The following is a 9409-nucleotide window of genomic DNA, read 5'->3' as shown; positions in this document are numbered from 1 at the left end:
TCGCATGCATATCAAAGGCTACTGCCGCGCCGGACCCGCGACGATAACGTCAGCACTCGTACACGTCACATTGGGCGTGTGCAGCGGTGCTATTTAACATTAAATAAATGGGGGAACGCCGGCTTTAATTTACTGTTTTAATAATATTTTTACATTTAAATATGTTGAATGCTTCCATTTATGTGCCTTTTGAAGCAAAAGGAAAATGCCACTGCTTCGAATGGGCGGGCATGTTTTCTTCCGGACTGAGGAGCCACGTAGGGTCAAAGTGCATCATTCGCTGTCACCTTGTAAATCTGCACTGCCCCCTAGGGCCTGGCATGAATACTACATCGTTTTCATGCGGAATTGCGACATTGTTCGAATGGAAACGAAACCATGTAGATGCACATTTGAAATTTTTCGTCTTCTTGGAGAGTCACCATGTAAACGGCCCCTAAAGGTGTTCTATAGAAATCAGGTCTGGACTCATTGCTGGCCAATTTTGAAGTCGTCAGTGCTGGCCAATTTTGAAGTCTTCAGTGCTTTCTCTCAAACCATTTTCTAGTGCTTTTTGAAGTGTGTTTCGGGTCATTGTCCTGCTGGAAGACCCATGACCTCTGAGGGAGACCCAGCTTTCTCACACTTTGCCCTACGTTGTGCTGTAAAATCTGTTGGTTGTCTTAAGACTTCATAATGCCATGCACACTGTCAAGCAGTCCAGTGCCAGAGGTAGCAAAGCAACCCCAAAACATCAGGAAACCTCCGCCATGTTTGACTATGGGGACCGTGTTCTTTTCTTTGAAGGCTTCGTTTTCTTTTTTCCTGTAAACTCTATGTTGATGCCCTTTCCCCAAAAGCTCTACTTTTATCTCATCTGACGAGAGAACATTCTTCCAAAACGTTTTTGGCTTTCTCAGGTAGGTTTTGGCAAACTCCAGCCTTGCTTTTGTCTCTGGGTCAGAAGTGGGGTCTTCCTGGGTAGCCTACCACTGAGTCCCTATTCATTCAGAGGCCGACGGATAGTACGGGTTGACACTGTTGTACCCTCAGACTGCAGGACAGCTTGAAGTTGTTTGAATGTTAGTCAAGGTTCTTTATCCACCATCTGCACAATCTTTCGCTGAAATCTCTCGTCGATTTTCTTTTCCATCCACATATAGGGAGGTTAGCCACAGTGCCATGGGCTTTACACTTATTGATGACACTGCACACGGTAAACAATAAGGGTGTAAGGGTACATGTATTTGTATTGAACCGTTTCGGTACGTGGTGCTCGGTTCGGAATGGAGGCGTACCGAACGAGTTTCTGATGTAATGTAACCCTTACTTTTCGAGGCTGTGAGTCGATCGGGTTACAGTTTCTTTGTGTAGATTATATTTACTCTGTCTTCTCTACTACAATGAGGACCAACACGGTAGGACAGTATAACCCAGAAACGTCAACGGCGCGACAACATGGCCGCCGCGAGAACGCAGTGAAATGCGGGCTTAAAGCCAATCCGCCAATGAACACCAGTCGCAGTGCGGCCGCGTGTTAGACGCATCCCAGAAGCGGCTCAACACGACGCACACGAAAAGAACGGCAGAGTTTATTATTTGACGCGAGACGTGACCCTCTGCTTCAATACTACTACCGGTAGCAAGGCTCGGCCAGACCGGAAGTGACTCGTGTAAAAATACGGTGGATCCGGTCGATTTTCAAACTAATATGCAATCGTAACCCACTTTTTGAGTCCATCAGATCTCTTGATTGGTAGATCCGGGCACAGTTGACTTGTCTTTGTTGAATTACTGCTGTCTTCTCTGCTATAATAATAACCGAAATCGGCCCCGTGTTCAATATAAAACCCTCCTACCACAACAAAACAAGTAGGAACTAATATTCACATAAGTACTAAAGTTATACAACATAAAAGATACAATATAAATGAATACTACATCACATTTGTAAAATATAAACACATAATAAAATAAATTTTAGTAAAATAAATTGAAATGAGCTAAAACACCTGTAATTAAATAATAAGAATAATACCCAGCTCTTGCTTACACAAATTTCTGTGTGGCGCTTTAACTTGAGAAAATCCACCAATAGCACTTATGAAAACCGTTCATAAGGAAAAAAAAAAAAAAAAAAAAGATTCATTGAGGCATTTCATTTGTAAAATACGTTAAAATCTTTGTCATTGGGATTGCTTTTCTCTTTAGCACAGGACTTTTTTTTTCTTCTTTCTTTCAGAAAGAAAGCTTTCCAATACGCGGGGTCTGAAAGGGAAATTGTTGTTGGATTATCTTTGAAAACCCGCTACTTTTTGAGCAGAATTCTAGCTTTTTATAGGCTAATGTTCCTATTGTTGAAAGCACAAAGGTGTGTAATAAAGAATTAGCTAATTTATATTTTGCATTTTGTTTTCTTACTGTACCAAAAATGAACTGAACCGTGACCTCAAAACCGAGGTACGTACCGATCCGAGATTTTTGTGTACCGTTACACCCCTAGCAAACACAGGAACATTCAGGTCTTTGGAGATGGACTTTTAGCCTTAAGATTGCCCATGCTTCCTCACAATTTTGCTTCCCAAGTCCTCAGACAGTTCTTTGTTCTTCTTTCTTTTCTCCATGCTCAATGTGGTACACACAAGGACACAGGACAGAGGTTGAGTCAACCTTAATCCATTTTAACTGGCTGCAAGTGTGGTTTAGTTTTTGCCACCACCTGTTAGGTGCCACAGGTAAGTAACAAGTGCTGTTAATTGCACAAAATAGAGAAGCATCACATGATTTGTCAAAGGGTGCCAATACTTTTGTCTGGCCCATTTTTGGAGTTTTGTGTAAAAAAAATCATAATGATATATTTTTTTGCCCATTCTCTTTTGTGTTTTTTTTTCATTGCAAGCACAATTAATGAAGATATTACTACCAATGCATTTGTAATTGCAATCATTCGCTGGGAGAAATTGAGTATTATCTGACAGAATTGCAGGGGTGCCAATACTTTAGGCCTGCACTGTAATACGAGAGAATGTAATTATTATACAGTATGTTGTCCGCAACATCAGTGTACGTCAACCATTTGAGTTGTCGCCATGATGACATTTCCTGGTTGTTCGCGTTTGTAGAGGTGAGTGGGAATATGCAGAGATGAGGAAGTGTAAATTTAATAAAAAAATGGATGGAAGATGGTTAATTTAAGAGATGGCTGGCAACTAGTGAAAATAATAACAGTGCCTGGAGCAAGGTCTTGCAAATAGACTTTCGTTAGGGACAACGGGGGTCAAAGCCTTCGAGTCGCACATCAGCACAACATCAGCGGTCTTTGTGTTTACAGTGAAATAAAATAGTTTTTTTTCTTCATCAGAAATTTTTGCGACATGTTTTTGTCTTAAATTATGTTTTTACGATCTTAAAATTGCATTAGATTTTACTTTTAAAATGCTGCAAGAAGCCTGGTAACGGTGCTATAATGCTTTGGGTATGTGAACAAACGGACCACATTTAGAGAGAATATTTAACAATACACATTGGTGTATATTCTTTATCCTCTGCCAAAAATGACTTTTACAGTTTTTTTTTTTTTTTACAGTAATTGTGAAGCTTTTCTTTGCTGGTGTCTGATAATTAGATTGCACTGCCTCCCAGTGGCAAAGTCACATTCCGATATGTTTGAAAAAACCTGCAGCTTCTTTTTTTAATCTATTCAGTTTGGGAGGCCCTTCAAATGCAGCAGAGCTCCGAATAGTTATTAAATTCTTTTTTTTTTTTTTTTTTTTGTACTGCTGAAGTGGCTCCACTTGGTCTTTGTGGCTGTCCCATCGAAAGACATTAAGCTTCGCTTTATTATACTTTGGCAAACAGACTTTATAGCGGGTCAGGAGGAGAAGCAGGTGTGCGCGCGTGTGTGTGTACATAGAGCAAAGGTTAGAACATCTCAGAAAATAGATTGTGTGTCTGTGTGCTAAAATTGAAGATTTAATTGGCTCTGTGACCTGTTTGCGGGTTCAGTTAATCGCAGTAACCTGCCATTATAACAACTTCATTCCAATAGTGAATGCTATGAATTCTGCACCACTGTGCATAAGAATCCAATAACAATGCAATAACTGCAAATGATTGATTGTGAGCTCACAGTAATAACAACAATAATGAGCAGAGCATTATTTTTAATAGTCCTTACGGTGATGTCACTACAATAATAATTAAATGAGATACTATTGCACACACATAGAGAATACTGTGTTTTAGTGCAGTCATAGAGCCTTAGCTCTGTAAATAAAGGTGTCAGACAAGGTTTTGACCAAAGTGTGCATCACAGCGGAAAGAATCTTGTTTTAAAATTTGGTGTAATAGCAGAGAACAATGTCAATAAAAATTTTTTCCAAAAAGTCAGACATTTTCAAAATGCCAGTACTTTTTTTTTTTTTTTTTAGCTAATTATTCACATAAGAAAGAAATTTGTGATTTGCAGTAGCTGGGGAGAGGGAAGTCTGGGCTTCCCTGTTAAAGCTGCTGCCCCCGTGACCCGACCCCGGACTAAGCGGAGGATAATGAAGATAATGGATGGATGGATGGATGGATATTTATATTCATTTTTTTTAAAAAATAGTCATACAGCATTATAAGCACACATTATATTTTCATCGTATGCTTGAAGGCATTACGGTAATTGATATATATACACACAGTGGTATGAAATATTATCTGAACCTTTGGAACTTCTCACATTTCTGCATAAAGTCACCATCAAATGTAATCTGATCTTTGTCAAAATCACACAGATGAAAAAACTGTCTGCTTTAACTAAAACCACACAAACATTTATAGGTTTTCATATTTTAATGAGGATAGTATGCAAACAATGACAGAAGGAGGGAAAAATAAGTAAGTGAACCATCACATTTAATATTTTTTCTTACCAGGTGTGTGTTTTATAGTGGACAGGGCAGCTTTAAACCACTCATCAGTGATTTGGCACACACTTGACTTCAAATGTTTGGTAAAAATGGGTTTCAATTGCTTTATAAGTCTCCTTAGGCAGAGGGTTCACTTACTTATTTTCCCCTCTTCTTTCGTTCTTTGCATGCTATCCTCATCAAAATATGAAAACCTATAAATGTCTGGGTGGTTTTAGTTAAAGCAGACACAGTATTTTCATCTGTGTGATTTTGACAAAGATCAGATCACATATGATGGTGATTTTATGCAGAAATGTGAGAAATTACTTTTACTTTTAGATACTTTTTCATACCACTATGTATATGGCGGAAAACACTCAGGTGATTTAAGTTCCGCTCCGAGACCCCCATTTTGGCCAAATTTCAAAATTGTCCGATATGCATGTGTGATACATCATTGGAAAGCGTAAAATCTCAAGTCTTAGGGGGGAAAAATTTTTGAACAGGAGGGCATTTTTGAAAAAAAAAAAAAAAAATTTTTTTTAAACAACAAAACCCTATCTGGAGATGAGCGCACGCGAGAGCAGAATTACAGCTGCCATGACTTTAACGAGATATTATCGCGTAGTTACCTTGTTTTGATAAAAAAAACTCCATGTAGCATATATTTCTTGTGACGTTGATTTTAATGTTGATGATGATGATGATGATGACAATGACAATAAATTCAAATTCAAATCACTGAGTGTCAAAACACAGCTGTGAATGGCCACAGCTGGATTTTTGAGGGATTTTATGGGTGAAACATGGTAATACTGTATAACAAGGGTCAGGATGCAGAAATCGCAGACATCACGGAGTGGTCGAGATGTTCTTTTTCATATATTTACACTTTTAAATGTTTTTTTTCTCAATTCTCCATGTTTGGATCGATTATTTGTGATGTCATTTGTTTAAAAGTTTAAAATATGCAAGTGAAAACTTTTTTTTAAGTCTTTTTTTTTTTTTTTACGAAATATTAGACATCAATTAATGATTCTAAGCTAACAATGACAGACATTTTGAATAATATAATTAATTACTTTTGTTTTATGGCTGGGTTGAAACAAAGCAGTTGCGCGACGTCTGTAAACGGGGGTTTCCAGGGTAAAACGGACAAATTAAAATATTGCAACCCTTGTTATATTACCATGTTTCACCCATAAAATCCCCCCAAAATCCGTCTGTGGCCATTCACATTTGTGTCTTGACGCTCGATGATACATGCTACATGGAGTTTTTGGATTGAAACGAGGTAAGTACACGATAATATCTTGTTAAAATCATGGCGTCTTTAATTCTGCCCTCGCGTGCTCTCGCCTCAAAACCCTTAGGGTTTTGCTGTTTAAAACATTTTTTTTTTCTCCTGTTCAAAAATTTTCTTCCCCCAGAAAATAGAGATTTTAAGATTTCCAATGATCTATCACACATGCATATAGGACAATTTTGAAATTTGGTAAAATTGGGGGTCTCAGAGCAGAACTTCAAGTCACACATTAGTGGTCAAAGTTATTAACTTTAAGCATGTATTTTTACATAGAATCCTTGCTTTTATTTTATTCCTGTTACCTAGTTTAGAATTAGGTATAAACCAGGTTGTCTGATATTCCAACGATAATAGTAATCTTAGTGTACTAATACTTAAAATTAAAAACATATATATTTCAAAATATTGTTATAATAAAATTACTACTACTACCGTTCCTCCTAAAATTGATTACCTTTTGTATGTTGTAGTATTATGATTTAATATTATTTGTTTTTTTTTCTTTTTATATGTTATCAAAATAAATTAACTGTTTTATATAAGGTACATTTCCCTTAATATATATAATTTTTATTTATACAGTATTTGAATATATTTTAAGTTAAATATTGTATGATTTTTAAATTTAAAAAAAAAAAAAAAAATCCTACACCTCGTTCAGTAATATTGATATGATCACACTCATTTGTGGTCCTCAGAACTAGACCATTGCATTACTTTGGATTAGTCTTCAGTGCATGACGATGAATAAAGCGATGTGCAAATACAACGTGTGCGCATGTGCGTGTGTCATGAAGCGGAACAAGGGTATCAGGCCAAGCCATTGAAGTGCAAAAGGTTGCAATGCGCCATTTGAATGCTCGCCTCCCACTATTCGAGCATTTTATTCCCCTTTAATTCAGTCCGTCCGATGAAATATTACTTATTTATCGGCTATGGTGCAAGAAAAATAAAATTACAGTTTTGAGAGACGAAATTAAATAGGATTTAACCCAAAAGCTAGGGTAGTTCTTTATGTAGCCACGTGAAGGCGCACTTACATCAGTAATATGCTGACTATGGTCTCCACTTGAGTACATTCAGTTCTTGCTTGTCTAGTCATATTTTACATACACAAACAAGTAATCTTTATAACAGGGTGAAAATGATCATCTTTCAGTGCCAATGACGACGATAGACGTCCAATCCATTTTGACTGGCAACAACTAGATTGGACATTTATTGTCATCAATGGCAGTTTAGTGTAAAAGACCCATCCAGCGTGGAGATCATTGAAGACCCTATAGCATCCATATGTGTGCTCTGTGATTGGCCGGCGACCAGTACAGGGTGTACCCCGCCTCCTGCCAACGTCAGCTGTAATCTCCAGCTCGCCCACGACCCCAATGAGGACAAGCGCAATTGGATCAAATAGCAGACAGCAGGGTGCATGAAGCAAGTCAAATAGTGTACAGTGTTCATATAGTCCTACAGTACATGCTCATAAGTGGAAAAACTTATTTTTACATTGAAATGAATGGACATGCCATTAATGTCCCTAAAAAAACAACAACAACAAAATGCTGTCATATGTAAGTTTTTCATGAGGAATAATTACAGGTAAATTATGTCTCTGAAAACAAGAATAATTCACTTCTTTACAACATCAGGGCTGCTTTCCCATCAGTCTTTGTAGGTGTCCCCCACTGTCACCGCCATTACAACTCCCTAACCTGATTTCCTCTTCAAAGCTTCTGCTACTGCCCACCTTCGACCCACTGAAGCCCCCTGGTCTGCCTCCTATCCTCTTCCTCCCTTTCAGCCCCTCCTCCCACGGCCTTGGCCTGCTGAACCAGCACACGCCGGCCCGTCCATCAAAGATGAGGAACAGGTGCTCCGGCCACGTCCTCACTTCCCCCACTTTATCACACCACATACACAGAACATACAGTATGCAAATGTTGGCAAACATCCCTTGTTCAGCTTTTTAGAAAAGTTGGATGATTTTGTGCAGTGACTTAATCTAACTATAACAGTATCAAGTTCAGGCCGTATGATACACACACCCATGGGCGCACCCCCAGCACGCACACCCCCACACACCACACACATTTAATCTTGCTTCAACTCACACAACACACATACTCTCATACCGACTCACAAATATACTGTACAAACACGAACACACAATTTACAGGCACATACTCTCTCAGGTACTCTTTCATAGACATCGGCTAAAATAAAAACACTTTCTTTCACTGAAACACACATTCAAACACACTTCCAGATAAAACACTCCAACACCGAGACGCACACCCCAACACATGCACATTTTCTCAAACCTAAAGACCAGTGTTGTTAATCTTCTTTTAAAAAAGTAATTAATTACAGTTACAAATGACTTCTCCCAAAAAGTAGAGTTAGTAACTCAGTTACCTCAATGTAAGAGTAGTTAGTTACTTGGAAAAGTAACTGGCGTTGCTTTTCATGTTTTACACGTTCGTGCATGATCTACTCTATAACGTCTTTCACATCAAATATGTTTATGGCGGAAAACACTCAGGTGACTTGAAGTTCCGCTCTGAGACCCCCAATTTGGCCAAATTTCAGAATTGTCTGATATGCAAGTGTGATACATCATTGGAAACTTTAAAATCTCAATTTTCTGGGGGGTGAAAATTTTTGAACAGGAGGGCATTTTAAAAAAACAAACAAAAAAAAAAACAGCAAAACCCTAACTGGAGCTGAGGGCATGAAAGAGGACAATTGAAGTAGCCATGTTTTTAACGAGATATTGTCGTCTACTTACCTTGTTTCGATCCAAAAACTCCATGTAGCATGAATCACCGAGTGTCAAGACACAGGTGTGAATGGCCACAGACGGATTTATGGGGGATTTTATGGGTGAACCATGGTAATATAACAAGGGTCGCGATGCAGAAATCGCAGACTTCAATGAGTGGTCGAGATTTTCTTTTTCATATATTTACCCTTTTAAACATTTTTTTTTCAAATTTTCTCTGTTTGAATCAATTATTTATCATCTAACATATCGGGGAAAATGCGACAGTAACAAAAAAAAATACAATTGAGCGATAGTTATGAGGTAAATATTCGTGACTTATTTAAAGACACCATTTTTTTTCATTGTGACGTAATTTGTTTAAAAGTTTAAAATATGTGAGTGAATAATTTTTTAAAGTCGTTTTTTTTTTTTTTTTTTAAACAAAATATTAGACATTGATGAATG

This window comes from Corythoichthys intestinalis, chromosome 4 (assembly GCF_030265065.1).
Source record: "Corythoichthys intestinalis isolate RoL2023-P3 chromosome 4, ASM3026506v1, whole genome shotgun sequence".
Lineage (NCBI taxonomy): Eukaryota > Metazoa > Chordata > Actinopteri > Syngnathiformes > Syngnathidae > Corythoichthys > Corythoichthys intestinalis.
This window is presented reverse-complemented; position numbering follows the sequence as displayed.